Here is a 16599-nt window from a genome sequence, read left to right on the forward strand (position 1 = left end):
ATATATATATATATATGGAAAGGAAGAAAGAAAAGAAGGAAGGGACTGAAGACACATAAGTTAATTAGATATCTTGTAGGCAGTTAGACAGGGACACCCTCAAGTAGCCAGCCCTCAAGGAGCCAAAAAGGAGGACAATCAAGACACATTCACTGAAGGCTAGAATTGTAAAAGGAGAAAAACTACTACACTCTGGTGCTTCCCCTGGGGATAAATAGCAGTGATGGATATTCTACATAGGTTTCAGTCACCTGGGTTGGGGGCCAAGGTCTTAACCCAGCCTTTCCAGGAAATATCCCTGATCCTCACCCTTACTGAAAATCCTTGTATGCTTGCTACATGACTTGCTCCCCCATTTGACCCCCCATTTAATCAATATTACCTGGGTGACTATACTTGTAATCTTACTGGTCAGTCATGGTTTTGTCCCACCTCATGCCCACCTTGTAATTTTCCATTGGGTCTTACAGTTTTTTCCCACTTTGTAACCACCTCACCACATGGCTTTGCTATATAAAACTACTTTGAGAAGTGGGGTGAGTGGGCAGCCCACTTTCCAGTCCCCCTTCTGTCTCTCTTAGACCAAAGCTTTTGTTCCCTTAATAAATTTTTCCTACTCTCTATTAGATTTCCCTTGCCTTAAGATGGCTGCTACATAAAATAGCAGCCTCTTCCTTCCCATAATGCTGTGTGCCTTAAAGTGGCTGCCACATGGAATAGTAACCTCCTTCCCATTATGCCATGATAAAATATGGTTTCTCCCACCAAAAGACAGTCTTCATCTTCCCAACATGCCCCTCTTCCCACCAAGAAATGTAATCAGATACTTGCTACCTCCTAGCAACTAGTGATGTCACAAGCCCCGCCTAGCGATGTAACAGGCTTCTCCAATCCCTTAATACTACCTACCTCTTTCAACTCTACCCCAGCTCAGGCTAACACCACCCCAATCCTATAAAAAAAGCTCCCTGTTCTGCCATGTTGCTTTTTTCTCCTTTGTTCATAGACAGCCCAGCACATCCTCCCATAATAAAGGCTTGTTGTAATCCTGGTCTGGTCCTGGTTTTTGGCTCTTTTTACCTAACACTCTTAACCTCCACTGTTCCTAAAACTCATTCTTTGATTTTAGAGAACATGAACTCACATTTCAGATATTCAGCAGGTTTGAGAGTTACATCTCTTCCCTGTGTATCAGAAGGAAGCCAACTGGTGGAATAAACTATAATAGTACATAAGATCCTAATGAGATAATTGACAATGTGAAATGGGAAGAAAGGGGAAAGGTAATAAGGGAAAAAAATAGGAGAAAATGGAAATAAAGTGTTTGTAAATGGGGAAGGGAAGAGGAGGTGAAGGGAGGGCAGGGACAAGGGGAAAAAATGAGAACCAAGAACTGTCATGTAAAGGTAGAAGATCCCAATAACAAATGTAACTGTACTATATACCTAAAATGTAGCAATAAACTCAATGAGGAATAAAAAAAAAGGAAGCCAAATAAGAGTTAGGTTTTAACATATATATAAATAAACAAACTTTTGTCAACTCTAATTGGTTATTTTTTTACAGTTCTAAGCCTGAGGCTTGCTTTCAACATGTTAAAAGGAGATATTAGTAAGTGTTAAAGAGGTGTTAAGGACCCATTTGCACTAAATTGAGCATTGCTCATTGAAGGGTTCTAAATGATTGAAAGATAATTAAAAAGGGAACCACTTTCTCTAACAGTAAGTCTACCATTCTTTGCCCACCTGTTCACCACTTAGAATAAGTTTCAGCGTCCTCAGAGGTATGCCTCCCACCAGATCATAGGGGATGCCTCAGTCGATGTCACAGTTACTCTTCTCATTGCTGAGACAAAATATCCAAAGCCAAAAGTTAAAGGAGGAAAGGTTTATGGTAGCTCATGCTTAGCAGAGGTTTCATTCCATAGTTGGCTGGTTTCAAGGCAGGGTGGCATAGCAGAAGGGCATCGCAGAGGAGGAACAGGCATGGCATGGTGTGTACAAGGCAGTGAAATAGCAAAGAAGCAGCAGCAGCAAGCTACCTCTCCCTTTTATCTCTTCCATCTACCCACTCCCAGCCTGGGCCTTCCTGTTATCTACATCCAGAAGTATACCAAACCAAACAATGAACTAATTTAGTTATCACACACCCTTAACCCCAGAATTGCACACTCTAGAACTAACCGCCTCTGAAAAGCTCTACCTATGACCCATATGAGGTTTTGATGAGACATCTAGATACAAGCCATAATGTTCCATTCCTGACCCCCCAAAGACTCACGCACATCTCTTTATGCAAAAGGCATCTAGTCCATCTCTAAGAGTAGCCAACGTCCTAGCAGTTTCAGCATTGCTGGAAAGTCCAAGTCTAAAGCAGCCTCTGAGACTTAAGGAAAACTCTTAGCTGTGTGGCGTTGTACAAATGAAAGGTTAAATATTTCCAGTATAAAATGGCATAAGAAACACATTCCAAATAGGGGATTAGAAAGGAATAGGAAAAAGGCAAATCCAAAGTCCATCAGGGTAAACATTAAGCCCTGTAGCTCCATGTCCAGCATCTGAGGCAGTCTGTGGTGAGATGTGAATTTCAAAGGACTTAAGTGGTTCTGCCCTTTACCACTGTGTGTGGTTGCAGCTTTCATGGCTTCTCTCTTGAGCCAGGTTTGCTCACTCCTTTTCTCCAGATAATCCACGTTCCTGGCTTTTCCACTCTTCTGAGGTCTCCACTGCACCTTTGGCTTCACACTCACAGCTTCACACGCTGCCCTCTCAGGGGCACCCTCCTGGACCTTCTTCTGAAATCTGGATGGAAGCCTTCCTGCCCCCACAACTCTAACATTCTTCATGCACCTAAAACTACTACCACGAGGATGATGCAAAAAACTGCCACTAAATGGAGCAGTAGCCAGGCTTTCTTCTCTCTTGGCCGTCGGGGTGGAGTGCCTGGATTGCTTAGCACTAATCTCAAATTCTGTAGGCCACTGAAATTCTGCAACATGGTGTTATGGGACTCTCTTCTCAAAGCAAAGTCTTTCACGTTTGCAGTGAAAATGCTGGGGTCCTGCTGGTTCTTGTGATGTCCTCAGGCCATCTTTTCTATCGTACTCTTCCTTCTCAGCAACCCTTGACGTTCCATCTTTATAGGCCTCAAATTTACTGCAGCTTCCTTTCTGGCCAATCTCACAATGTTTTAAATCATTCTTTTCTCTTGATTCTCAATACAGAGCTGGCCAAAAAGCTCCCAACAGTAGCCATGCCAACACCTCAACATTAGACTGCCTCAGAATTTCTTCAGCAAGATTCATTAGTCTGCTTCCTTTAATCTCAGTCTCAGGCAAAGTTTCTGGACATGAGAAAACATCAGATAAATTTTCTGCCAAAACATAACACAAATAATCTGGAGTCTAGCCAATACAGTCCTTCTTCAAACTAGAAATCTGCTGAGCCTGGCCTTTACCTGCAGCATTTCTATCAGCATTTTGGTCTTCTGAGATGTGACAAGTCTCCCATCAAGTATAGTTTAAAGTATTGCAGGGCTGCTTCTTCAGCTGGTATTTTTAAACCTTTCCAAACTCTTCCTGTAAGCCAGTTCCATAGGCTCTTGGGCCACATGGTCAGGTTCAGTCACAGCAGTGGCCCTATTCCTGGTATCAAAGTCTGTCATAGTTATTCTTCCTGATGCTGAGACAAAATACCTGGCACACAAAGTTAAAGAAGGAATGGTTTCTTGTAGCTCACACTTTGTACATGTTTCAGTTTATAGTTGGCTAGCTTCAAAGTAGGCTGGCAGAGCAGAAGGGCAGCACAGAGGAGAAACAGTTCATGGTGGGTAAAAGGCAGTGAAGTAGCAAAGAAGCAACAGCAGTAGGCTACCTCTCCCTTTTATCCCTTCCAGGACACCTACTTTTTGGGTGGTGCCACCAACTCCAATGGGTGGGCCTTCCCATTGTCCACACCCAGAACTGTGCCAATCTAATCAGTGGACTAATTTAGCAATCATACACCCTTAATCCCAGCACCTACACTTAGTCACAGCATTACACTCCCTAGATTCATCCACCTCTGAAAAGCTCCACTTACAACTGCATGCAGCTTTGCAGGGATATCTAGACACAAACCATACCAGTCACCTTTGTGTGGTAATTTGCTTTGTCCACAGTAGGTATTTAAGTGAATGTCAGTGGGATTTGAGCTGCATGCTTAGAACACATCAGTTCTTAATTCTGAATACTAAAAAACAATAATTTTACAATTATCCACAAGATACTGACTTGCTACAGCCAAGTAACAGAAAACTTCCTGTTTCTTCCACACTTGCCTGAGGCCCTCCAAACTCTGACAGTGCTGTAATTCAGCTACCCCATGTGGCAGAAAGCCAACCTGTTTATTTATAGAGGAAATGCTTGGGAACCTGGCTGTTTCTTTTAGATTTCTTTTGTGTTCTGAATTATAAACATCTCCACCCCTAATTGACCTTCTATTAAAATCTTTACATGGATCCCCAGTGGTACTCAGTATAAAGTCTCAATTCCACCCAACTTGGTATTAGGCATTTCCCTAATGTTCCTCAGTGTCTCACACCCCTGAGGCTCTGTTCCCTCTGTTCCCATGTCAGAGAAATGCTTGTTACATTCCCTTGTGGAGAGAGTCCACTCCTTCTTGACCTTCTACCCAGGCCTGTACTATGCATACACAGCATTCATGCTTCACCCTCTCCAAACACTTAACATAGAATGCCATGCTATGAATGCCCTGTGTACACTAAAACCTTACTGGCTCTCCAACTCCCTGAGGACAACAGTCCTTTCTTCCAACTCTCTGCAAGGCCTCTCCACATTTCTTCATTTACACCTGTTGCACGAATGACATTGAAAAGAACCTGCCGAATGTCAAGTGTTTTCAAGCCTGAGAGACAATGGCAAATGCTACTTCTTTTATAAACTTCCTAGATTGTTTCCTCACTTATATTTTAGTGGTGTTTGTTAATTTTGTCCTGACTTCCCGTGGAAACTTCCTTCCAACCTTGAAAACATCCCAGCAAGGTGATTTTGCAAGTGCATTCACAGTTCACACACCTAAATTCAGTAGCTCAGACAAAGTCTTCCGTCACCTCTTATTTCTCTGTAATTCATGGTTATTAGTAGCAGAAATAGCAAGCTTGATGTCCTAGGCTTTGTTCTTTTTAACAGTGCCACTCTTCAGGAAGTGTGAAGAGGTTCTGAGGGAAGAAGTCAAAAAGGCAGCAAGCTGAGAGAAGCCACCTGCAGAGTGCAAAGACCAGGGCTCAGGGTCTATGGCCAGACGTCCTCTGGATCCATGCCTTCCAGACAGTTCAGGGCTCACACCTGTGATCATCCTATTTGTTTATTCTTGCATCATGAAAGTCTCTTTCTCTGCTGTATTGTTTCTATCAGGACACAAGTGTGCTATGTTTTTTTATTTTCAGAAAAGTTATTCTCGGTCTATCCAGCTACTGTTCTATTCTTTGCTCTCCTTTACTGCAAACACACAAAAATGGCTCCTCTGGTGTTCTCTTGCTTTCCTGCTTCCCCGCCACCCCAGAAAGGCAATTCTGTTAAGTTAACAATGATATCTAATGTCCTATCCAATGATCTTTGGTCCTAACGTAACTCAGTTCAGTTGCAGAAATGCATTGCTTCCTTCTTGAAATGTCGCCTTCCCTTAGCCTCCGTGGTTTACTTCTTGTTTACCAGGCAACCTCCTCATCGGGTCTTCTCAGCCTTCTTGGCTGGATCTCCTCTCTCTGTCCTCTAAGGGTAAATGTTCCACAGCTGTCCCTTAACTCATTCTCTACTCTATGTCCAGACTCCTTAATGCTTTCAACTATCCCACGGCGTCTAACATTGTCATTGCGGTGATGATCACTACATTTTCATCTCCAGTATCCTCTTTCCATACCAAACTGACTCTTAATATCTTTCCCCTCAAATGTACTCTTAATTATACAGATACAAAAGTGAATTCTTAACTGCAGTCTACTCAAAATCTGCTTTGATCAAAGAAAGTTCCGCCATCTTACTAACTTGCAACTTCTAGTTGCTCAGACAAAAACAAACAAATAAATGTTGCAGTCACCCTTTGCCTGTCCCTTCCCCTCACAATACACTTCTAAGCCATCAGCAAATCCTGTACCTTTTCTCTCAAAACGCATCTGAAATAGATCCATGTCTCTTATTTCGGTCCAGGGCTCCACCCTCCTTCCCTGGAGCTTCCTGACTGGGCTGCTGGATCCCACCTTGCCCCCTGAAGCTCATTTTCCATCCAAAGTCATCCAAAGCATAAGTCTGATAGGGCATAGGTCTCCTCAAATCACTTGAACACTCCCCATCTTCTGAATGCACAGTCCAAATTCTTGACAGTAGCTGCACGATGCTGTTGCTGTAGGTCCTCTTTGCTCTCTGACAGTGTTTCCCTCTTCAGCAAAGACACCTTACCTCTCTGGAGCAGCATTCCTCCAAGGGTACTTGTGACTCAGCAAAGCCTTGTTCCCTCTAGGTCTCTGCTCAAATGAATCCTTCTAACCAGAACTTCTCCAACCGCACTAATCAGATAGAAGCCCCCACTCTGCTGTCTAAGCTTACTTAATTTTTATAGCATCTACTACCTTTTATAGCTGTGGTTTGTACTTGAAATTCCCTCCCAGATTCACGTAGTGACCTGATTGCCAGCTGACAGGCTCTTGGGCGAGTGACTAGACCACAAGTCCTCTAACTTCATCAGGCAAATTAATCTATTGATGAGATCATAACTTGATTACATTATTGGAAAGTGATGGAAACAGGAACTAGAGACCATTAAAAGGGAGTGGATCATGAGAGTATGACCTTGGGCCCTATATCTTGTCCCTGGCCCTTTCCTCTCTTCCTCTTTCAAGTTCTTTCTCTTTCTCTCTTCCCTGGCTCCCAAAAAGTTTGCCAGCTTTTCTCTATACATTCTTCTTACCATGAAAATTCAGCCTCTCCACAAGCCCAGATGCAGCAGAAAGCGACTATGGACTGAAAACTCTAGAATTGTAAGCCAAAATAAATACTTCCTCATCTAAATTGTTATTCTCAGATATTTTATTCTCAAGTATTTTGGGGTACTTGTCTAGGAAGCAAAAAGGTGACTAACACATATTATATATGTACACATTTATCTATGTATTGTGACCCACCTCCTATAGAATGTAAGCTTCAAGAAAATGGAAATGTTTTTGACTACATAAATGAAATTTGGATAAAATTGGAATTCTGACTCCACTACTTGACTATGTACCTTGGTCAAGTTCATCTTCATTTCTGATCTTTTAGTTATGAAATGAGCGTGGTAGTATTTACCTTTGGGGAATGTTACAAAACTTATCAATAACATACGTAAATGTAAGTGAAAGGCAAGAGTAACGTGGGCAGATGAAACACTCAAAAATCATCGGGATTATTTTGTTATCAATAATGAGTGAGAAAAGATACATTGCGGATTTAGATTCTGGAGTTCAATCATTCATTCACCTTCCTTATGAGATTGTTGAAGACATTGCAGCAGATCGCATTTGTCGGCTCATTCATTTAATAAATTTAAGAAATAATTGTCAGACATCTTTTACGTTGCGTGCTGTGCTGTTTCAGACCTGACATTTTTAACAGTTGTGACCTCACAGCAGAAACTTTTCTTTCTTTTATAGGGTGGCCTGAATCTCACAACCTCATCACATGAGCAAAATAGGCCAGATTCTCGGCTTCCACCTACACCCAGCCCAGGTCCGGTAAGGCTGGCTACACACCACTCCCACTGCCATAACCCGGTGTCTGGAACAGGGTAAGTAATGAGTGATGGAGGGGACAGAAATACCTCCCAGAAAAGGAGGCTGGCATTTCTAGGACAGGGATTCAAGGCTGTGGCAAGGACAGCAGCAAGGACAGTTCTTCTTCCATCCGGGCCTTGGCTGCTGAAAGCTACTTGCCCAGTTGAAAGAGTCACCGCTTCCTGGCAGAACAGAGTGACCCACTGGTGCTGGGCTTGTCTCCAGGGCACAGGCAGGCTCCTAGTGGGCTGAGAAAAGAGCACTGACCTGGGCATCATGAGCCTGGGAGTCCTCACCCAGCCACAGGGTTCATGGGGTATTCCATCCTTCCCTGGACTTTGGCTGACTCAGGCTCCTGATCGCAGCACTTTGCAGGAGGGCCATTTCTTCCCCCTTGAGATGCTGTTTCTCATTTATAAAGCAAGACTCTGCTCCACAGGGCCATCGGGTAGATTAATAAAAGCAAGGTTGTCTATGGGAAAGCACAGAGGGTGGCTATCTTGTTGTAGATATATTTCCCTTTAAAAACCACCATTCCCTTACCTGTAAAATGGGGTCACAGTGCATCTTCTATCCCTGAAGTTCCTGTGAGGTTGCAAGAAAGGGCTCTATGAAGAGGATGTAAAGTGTAACTGTTATAGCTGTGTTAGTCGCTTTCCCATCTCTGGGGCAAAAGAGCTGACACCCGTTTAGTGGAGGCGAGCTTTCTTTTGGCTCCCAGTTTCAGAGGTTTACGTGGATGGTCAAGACACAAATGGCACGGTGGAAGGGTCTGGTGGAGGCAAACTGCTTATCGCACATCACTCAAAGCCACCTATAATGACCTTTGTCTCCCAACCAGGCTTCAAACAGCACATTCAATGGATTTAGAACCCCTAAAATCCAATAACCCCTGAAAGCTTTACCTCTGAATATGAGACTTTGGAGGGGCATTAAAATCTAAACCGTAATGTCACCCTTTTAACGTCTCCAGTGTCCCAGGCTGAGAAGAGAGCTCTTTGTTCAGGCAACTACTCTAAGATGCATTGTGTTCGCTTATGGTTAGTTGTGTGTGTATTCTGCCCCATGGTGGGCAGAGGCCATGTCTGCATCTGCTCATCATTATCATCCCAGCACTTAGCATTTAATAAACCATTGGGAAACAAAGGACTGCCTAGTAGCTTGAATACTTCTTTTCGCTCTTCCTTTAAATGTTGAGTTCCACGAAGAGTTACCTAACTCTGTGCCCTTCAGAAGGGAAGACTATACAAGACTAACTGGAGATAGGGCTTTATGGTTCGTGACTTCCCTTCCTCTACTGACAGCCTCCACACTTATCTTTGGATAATTACTTCTCCTCCGCTCTGGGACAACATTTGGATGGGGTCACCCCGGAACTACCTAATCATTATATACTTCTCACCATCACAATGATTGGTGTAGAGATGGCCATGTGACCCATGTCAGACCAATGAGACTGAGTTTTGAGTTTTTCACTACCTACACTGGCCCAGTGAGACACTATGGACTGGAACAGGAAACAGAATATGAAAAAATGAAGCAAGAGTGTCATTAACTGTTACTGGCATCATCATCTCTAAATCCAGCTGTATTTAAAGTCCCTACATGGTTCCTTTAGAGAAACCAATGAGTTTGAGACCCATTTCCTTGCTTAAGTTGCCTTGAATAGACTTGCTATCACTTGCACCTGATAGAATGTGGACTAATTCCTAGCGAGGACACACAGTGGTAAAGGGCATTGCAGGTGTCAGAAACAAAGGAATGTAGGAGTGAGTAATTGTGTCTCAGGGCACTGGCAAACATAGGCAACACTTACCCTGGAAGGAGCAAATAAAATTCCAACCAGATGACCTCCCCTTGACTATATTTGTGCAACTGGGGCTCCATTCACTTTATATTTAGGATTTAAATGCCCCAGTTGTTGATTTGATGTGCACATCTAGTATTGAAGAAGATGAGACAGAGTGATGAAGAAATGACAGCTTTTAGGGGAGTAAATATTACTTTAAACGTAAAATTACTGAATGTTGACTGTACAGTCTGGTGAAGGAATATGCAAATTATATACAAACTGTATGCATATTCAAATTTCAGATCCCTTGTGACCTTCACACTCTGCCTCCCATACACCTGGGATGAGGCCCTGCAGGGGAAATCCTGATGGGAACTTTCAGTCAACAAATATTTAATTAATAAGCTCTTACTCTGCCTCTCTGCAAGGTGTTCAGCCTACAAGACTTGGTCTCTGCCCTTCAGGAGTTGGCAAGTGAGCCAGAGAGAAGGGAGGAGCCACAAGAGACAATTAGTGCATAATAGAAGACACGATGTAATTAAGTGCTAAATACTGAGCTGTGGACTGGAAGCAATTGGCTGAAGTTGCCAGGAGGCCAATTTCCATGCTCAGTGCATGGCAGAACTTTCTGGCACATGAACCTGTGCCTTAACAGTGATACTAAGCCAGGGTGAATCAACAAAAACAACAACAGGAGCCATGGAGTCAGGGATCGTATCAACTGTGTTTGAATCTTGGCTCCTGTCAATTCACCGTGGGACTTTGGATGAGTGCCATTTGCAAAATGTGCCTGAGTGGCACCCATACTTGTAACATCATGAGCTTAGAGATCCGCTACATAAAGCAGGCAAAAGGTCTGAACACAACGTGGGAGCAGCAAAATGTGAACAGGCAAGTCAGCTGGATCTGTGTTCACAGCCCAAGCTCTGGGTTTACAAGTCGTGTCATCATTTATCCTCTCTGAGCATCAATGAATATAGCTATTATTTTAATCTTATTGTGCTGCTGTTGGTACGCTACCACCAGTCAAATTAAAATGCTACAGAGATTGCTGAGAAGATTCCCAGCACACCATCTGGTACGGGTCATTCAAACAATAATGAGTGTATGTATACACACGTATATATGCACATATTTATATACTTCTGCATCTCAATCAAGTCTAGTCTTCTTCTGTCTTCCAGAAGATCCCCCAAGAGCATGTGAATGATCCCAGTTCCCTCATGGCTGAGTTGTTTGAAAAATGCATCCAACCAGACATTTCTCAAACAAAGAAGCAAAAGCAGCAAATAAACATATGAAAAAGTGCTCATCATCAGTGGTCATTCAAGAGATGCAGATGAAAACAACACTGGGATTCCACCTCAGCCCACAAAGAATGGCTGCTATCATGAAATCAACCAATAGCAAATGCTGGCAGGGTTGTGGGGAGAAAGGAACCCGATTCTCCATTGTTGGTGGGAGTGCAGACTGGTGCAACCACGGTGGAAATCAACACGGAGATAACTCAAACAACTAGGATTAAAAGTCCCATTTGAACCAGCTATTCCCCTTCTTGGTATCTTCCCCAAAGAATTAAAAGAATCATACCACCGTGATATATGCTCACCCATGTTTATAGCGGCACAGTTTGTAATAGCTAAAACTTGGAAACAGCCTAATTGCCGATGAACTGGAGACTGGATAAAGAAGATGTGTTGTTGTTGTTGTTGTTGTTTGTTTGTTTTTATAAAATGAAGTACTCAGCCATAAAGAAGAAGAAACTAGAGATATTTATAGCTAAGTGGATGCACATTGAGGACATGCTCTTAAGTGAAATTAGTACGACACACATGTAAATACTGAATAGTTTCTCTGGTGTGAGAAACTAAAAGTGTAAATAAGAATCAAAATGTACAATTGATATTGTACAATAGGTAAAAAGGTCTAAAGGTGTTGGTGAAGTGGGAGGGGTAGGGTAAAGGTAAGAAAGGAAAAGAAAAAATAAGGGAAAAGAAAAAAAATGGAAACAAAGTCTTTGTAAATAGGGAAGGGAGGAGGGGGTGAAGGAAAACCAAGGGAATGGGGAAAAAATAAGAACCAAGATGTGTCATGTAAAGGTACAAGATCCCAATGATGAATGTAACTGTATTGTATACCTAAAATGTACCAATAAAGAAAAAAAAAAGGAATCCAACCTAAAAGCACACTAGCAACCCAGAATTATCTCTCCAGAGCTTCCACAATGAATGCCCAGGCACATGAGTTTCCTGATGTTTTTGAATAAAACATTTCTTTTATTTCTGAAAAGTAGCACAATAATTGAAGAATATTTGAAAATGTTCATATACATATAAAGATGTAAAATTAGATCACCCATAATTTCTTCATCTACCCAGGGGCTGAAGATCACCTCCCAGACTTACAGACAGATGTGCTACAGGCATCTGTGTGAGCTCAGCACCCTCCAGGCTGTGGCCACAAAATACGATTCCACAGTATCAGATCACACCTTTAGTTAGGTCCCAGAAGCACATGGAAATAAAGGGATGCTTCTGCTAGCTCACCAGAACAACCAAAGTGAAAATAAAGCCGACAACATCAAGTACCATCAAGGAAGGAGAGGAGCTGGAGCCCCACAGTCCTGGCAGGACTTCAAATTGGCACAATTACTTTAGGAAACCTCTAATGTCTATTGACACCAAACGTATACCTCGAACCAAGTTCTGACCCCAAAATACACCACCATTATAGACCCAATAGTGTCCGCCTTTCCACACCGCACAAAATGCGCCTATTGAAGGTCTAACTCCCGGTGCCTCGGAAAGTGGATGTAGTCACTGCAGTCATCTGCAGATACGGTGTCTTAAAGAGGCGTAATCAAGGCTACTCAAGGTCACTGGGTTGGGTCTCAATATAAGGTGACTGAAGTCCTTTGACACAGAGATGAGGTCATGTGAAGATACTAGAGAAGGGTGTTCCTCTACAAGCTGCAGAGAGAGGCCTCCGGAGCAACTGCCCCTGATGATGCCTTGATCTGGGACCTTTAATCCCCGAACGATGAGAAAATAAATTTCCATTTATTTATTTGTTTGTTTGTTTTGTACCAGGGATAGAACTTGGGTCCTTGCACTTGCAAAGCCGGTGGCAGAACCACGGAGCTAAATCCTCAGCCCTCCATTTAGTTTTAACTTGCCAAATTTCTAGTACTTGCTTGTGGCAGCACTGGAAAACCAATACAATGGCCAAGAGAAAAAGCGTCCATGTTCACTAAAAGACTTACACAGTTAAGTTCGTGGCAGTTTTATTTCTAAGAGTCCCAAAGTGGAAACAGCCCAGATGTCCACTAACAGGGGAATTCATAGAGAAAGGAAATGAATTGTGATCACGTTCACATAAAGAAATACTAAGCCTGGCATGGTGGTGCACACCTATAATCCCAGCACTCAGAAGGCTGAGGCAGGAGAATTGCTTTAAGTTTGAGACCAGCCTGGGCTACAAAGTGAGTTCCAGATCAGTCTCAACTACATACTGAGACCCTGTCTCAAAAAACAAAACAAAAAACAAACAAACAAACAAAAACATAAAGAAATACTACATAGAAATGATTTTTAAAAGGCAATCTTCTAATACATGCAACAAAATGGATGAAACTCACTGGCATTGTCACAAGAAATAAACCAGATAGAAGAGAACACAGATCATTTGGTTTCATCTGTAATTTTTAACTAATCAACATGCTAAGAGTTGGAACGGGGCTTCCCTCTGGAAAGACGGGCGAGGGAGCCCACTGGAAGTCAGATATGCTATATTTATTGATCTGGATTTTGGATGGTGGATGTGTGTGTGTGTGTAAAAAATTAATAAAGCTGGGATATTTACAGAGTTTCCACTTGGTATGATGAAAGATTTTGGAGAAGTAGTGGTGATGGTTGTACAACATTGTGACTATAACTAATACCCTTGAATTTTATATGTAAAAGTGATTAAAAGAAGCTTAAATTTGACTTGGGCTGGGGATTTAGCTCAGTGGTTCGCCCGCCTGCCTTGCAAGGACCCGAGTTCCATACCCAGTACCAAAAAAAAAAAAAAAAAAGTTTAAATTTGAGACACTTGTAGGGAAATGGATGTATCTTGAGTCCATAACGCTAAACGAAATAAATCAGATGCAGAAGGTCAAATATCATGTGGCTCCTCTCATAGGAGACACCCAAAGTAAAAATAATTTCAAGAGCAAACGAAAAGAAAGATGATGGGAAACACAGAGGCAGACTTTGCAGAGATGGGAAGGGAATCTGGGAATGGAGGTAGACAGGAGGGTAGGAAGGAAGGGGGAAGTAAAAGGAATCAAGATGTGATGCGTATGTGCTCCAATTTCCCATGTTGAATATATTTATCACAAATGTAGGCTAATAAAAATTTTTAGTGGTTAAATGGAAAATTTTAGAGTATGTGTACTTTTTACCACAATTTTTTTAAAAAATCAAGAAAATGAAAGCTGTGCACTCCAGAAGCCTGCCCTTGCCTGAGTCGTGCCTCTACATATAAGTAGGAAAAACAAACAAAAACAAGTCAGGGAACACGTCACAGTGCTTCGATGACACAGAGACCTCATTCTCAATATGATATTGTAACTTTGGCCCAGACAGGTTTGGTTGACTTCCTTCTAGGTTCCCCCTTCTCCAAGGATTCTTAGTCTTATCTGTTTTATTTTATTTTGTTAAGTTCAGCAAATCCTCTTCCCTGATGATCTGGATAAAGGTCGTGGAGCGCGCTCATATGAATGAACATATCACAGAACTCAAGGAAAACCAGAAGATGATTTGGAGGAAAGACTTCCCTCTCCAAAGCACAACCCTCCCCACAAAACTCATTTTTGGTTGGTTGGCTGGAGATGTTTATTAAAAACGCATAATTAACGTGGCAGGTGCCTTTGTTACATGCAAATAATAATAGCAGAGAAAGCAGACTTATAATTAGTTGGGCTTTTTTGGAGTCCCGGTGATGCTAGTGCTGATGTTAAGTGCAGAACATGACGCCTGATTGTGCTCAGAGTGTAGGGGTGATTCACGCTCAGCTGGTAGAGATACAAGCTTTTAGGGGGATATGGAAAGTGGACTCAATTTTTTTTGGCATGGCAGCTGTGTCACTTGTGTTGCACGATCACATGGCTTGGGGTGATGCTAAAGTCATCCCCATTAGCATTACTGTAGATCATTTGTGCCCCCCAAAAGATATGTTTCTTTCCTAGTCCCTAATATCTGGGGAGGTGAACTTTCTTAGAAATAGGATCTTTGCAGATGTAATCAAGTCAAGAAGAGCTCATACTGGGTTAGCACAGCCCCCCAGTCCAATCACTAGTATTCTTGTAAGAAGAGGGAATTTGTACCCAGAAACACACAGGGAGCAAAGGTTAAAGTGATGCATCTGTAAGGCAAGGCACATGAAGGTTTCCAGAAGCCACTGAAATGCAGGAATGTGGCAGGGAGCAGGATCTCCCCTGAGCCTCTAGAAGGAAACAATCTTGTCAATATCATGATTTCAGACCTGCTGCTTCCAGAGCTGTGAGACAATAAATTTCCATCATTTTTAGCCACTATATTTGTGATAACTCGTCACGGCAGCTCCAGGAAACTGAAATATCCCTGCTGTGCCCCAGTTTGTCCTGAACAACACCCTTTCCTGTTTAGCAATATACAAGGTCGTCGATTCAAATATGGTGGCTGGGATTGTCCTACTCTTACAAACTGAAGGTCAAGGTCCCAGCATCTGTCCTGCTTTGGGGGACAGGGGAGGAGAATCCACCATGGCTGGGCATTATTAGGCCTCATTTGATGGCTTTGCCTCGAAGCCCTCACATATAGTGTAATATTGGCATCTCCTAGACTCAAGAACCCAAATGCTCAGAATGAAGCAAGGCTTGAGGTGAGCTCAGGCTTGGGGTTTTGGTGACCTGAGTGTAAACCTGTCTTTAGCTCATGGGTGAGTTGGACAGTATACTAGCCTACCCAGGCTGCTGTGACAAAATGCCATAATAGTGTGGCTTAAACAACATACATTTATTTTCTCACATCCAGGTGCTGGATGATTCACTTCCTTCTGAGGGATCTCTGCCTGTCCTGTAAATGTGTGCTTTCTTAGGGTGTCCTCATGGTTTTAATTAAGGGGGTTCTCTAGAGGAAAAAAATATCAATACAAAATACATGCACAATTATACAAGGGGATTTATCAGATTGGCTTACAAGGTCAGAGGCAGGAAAGCCCACAATGGCTGTCTATGTGCTGGACAGCCTGAGGATCTAGTAGTTGCTCAGCCCAAGAAGAGGAAGGTACAGAACAAGAGGGGCCCCGGTCAAAGGCCTGGAAGTTCACTGGAGAGCTGCTGGTGTGAGTCTGCATTAGAAGGCTGAAGAAACTAGAGACCTGGAGACCACTGTCCAAAAGCAACAGCAGTGAAGGGTGCAACCAATCAGGGCTCTTAAAAACGGGCACACTTCCTCCTTCATTCCTATCTCATTCCATCCAGGCTATAAGCCAATTGGGTGGTGCCACCCACAGCCATGGTGGATCTCCACCCTTCAGTTGGTAGACCTCTGTGTCCCTCATCCACAGGGACGCCTGGAATCGTGGTTAGTTACTCTGTGAGGCATTTGAGTCCATTCGAGTTGGCATGTCATGGTTAGCAGTCACATCCCTTCCTCTCTCCTAGGAACCAGCCCTATGAGATTAGCGCCCTCATGAATATGATGACTTCCTTTAGTGTTATCACATTTGGCCCTTACTCCAAATACAGCTACTGCAGGGTTCAGACTTCAACCTACGAACTGGGAACGGAGAGTGGAATATGCAAAACTTCAGTCCCTAACAGAGAGCAACATGACCTCTCTGAGTATTACCTTCTCTTACTTGTAAAGTAAACATAACAATGCTTCCTTAAAGAGTTCAGGAAGGATTCTTTGAAGTGTCTGCTTCACTGTATAGAGCCAATAAGATAGGTAGATAGTTTTTACCATTATTGATACTAT

General features: G+C 42.7%; 1 long non-coding RNA gene across 3 annotated transcripts in view; it reads right to left on the reverse strand.

Annotated features, from left to right (window-relative positions):
- Positions 1-2317, reverse strand: part of LOC104852367 — a 7548-nt gene extending 5231 nt beyond the window's left edge. Inside the window, exon 1 of one of the 3 annotated variants that reach the window (XR_777460.2) lies at positions 2285-2317. This is a non-coding gene — a long non-coding RNA (uncharacterized LOC104852367). Of the gene's footprint in view, positions 1-765; positions 946-1745; positions 1822-2284 lie in introns of those variants that run through there. The other 2 variants (XR_777462.1, XR_777461.1) reach the window with 2 other exon arrangements.
- Positions 2318-16599: the final 14282 nt, after the last annotated feature.

This window comes from Fukomys damarensis, unplaced genomic scaffold (genome assembly GCF_012274545.1).
Source record: "Fukomys damarensis isolate Sample0158 unplaced genomic scaffold, DMR_v1.0_HiC HiC_scaffold_34, whole genome shotgun sequence".
NCBI classification, from domain to species: domain Eukaryota; kingdom Metazoa; phylum Chordata; class Mammalia; order Rodentia; family Bathyergidae; genus Fukomys; species Fukomys damarensis.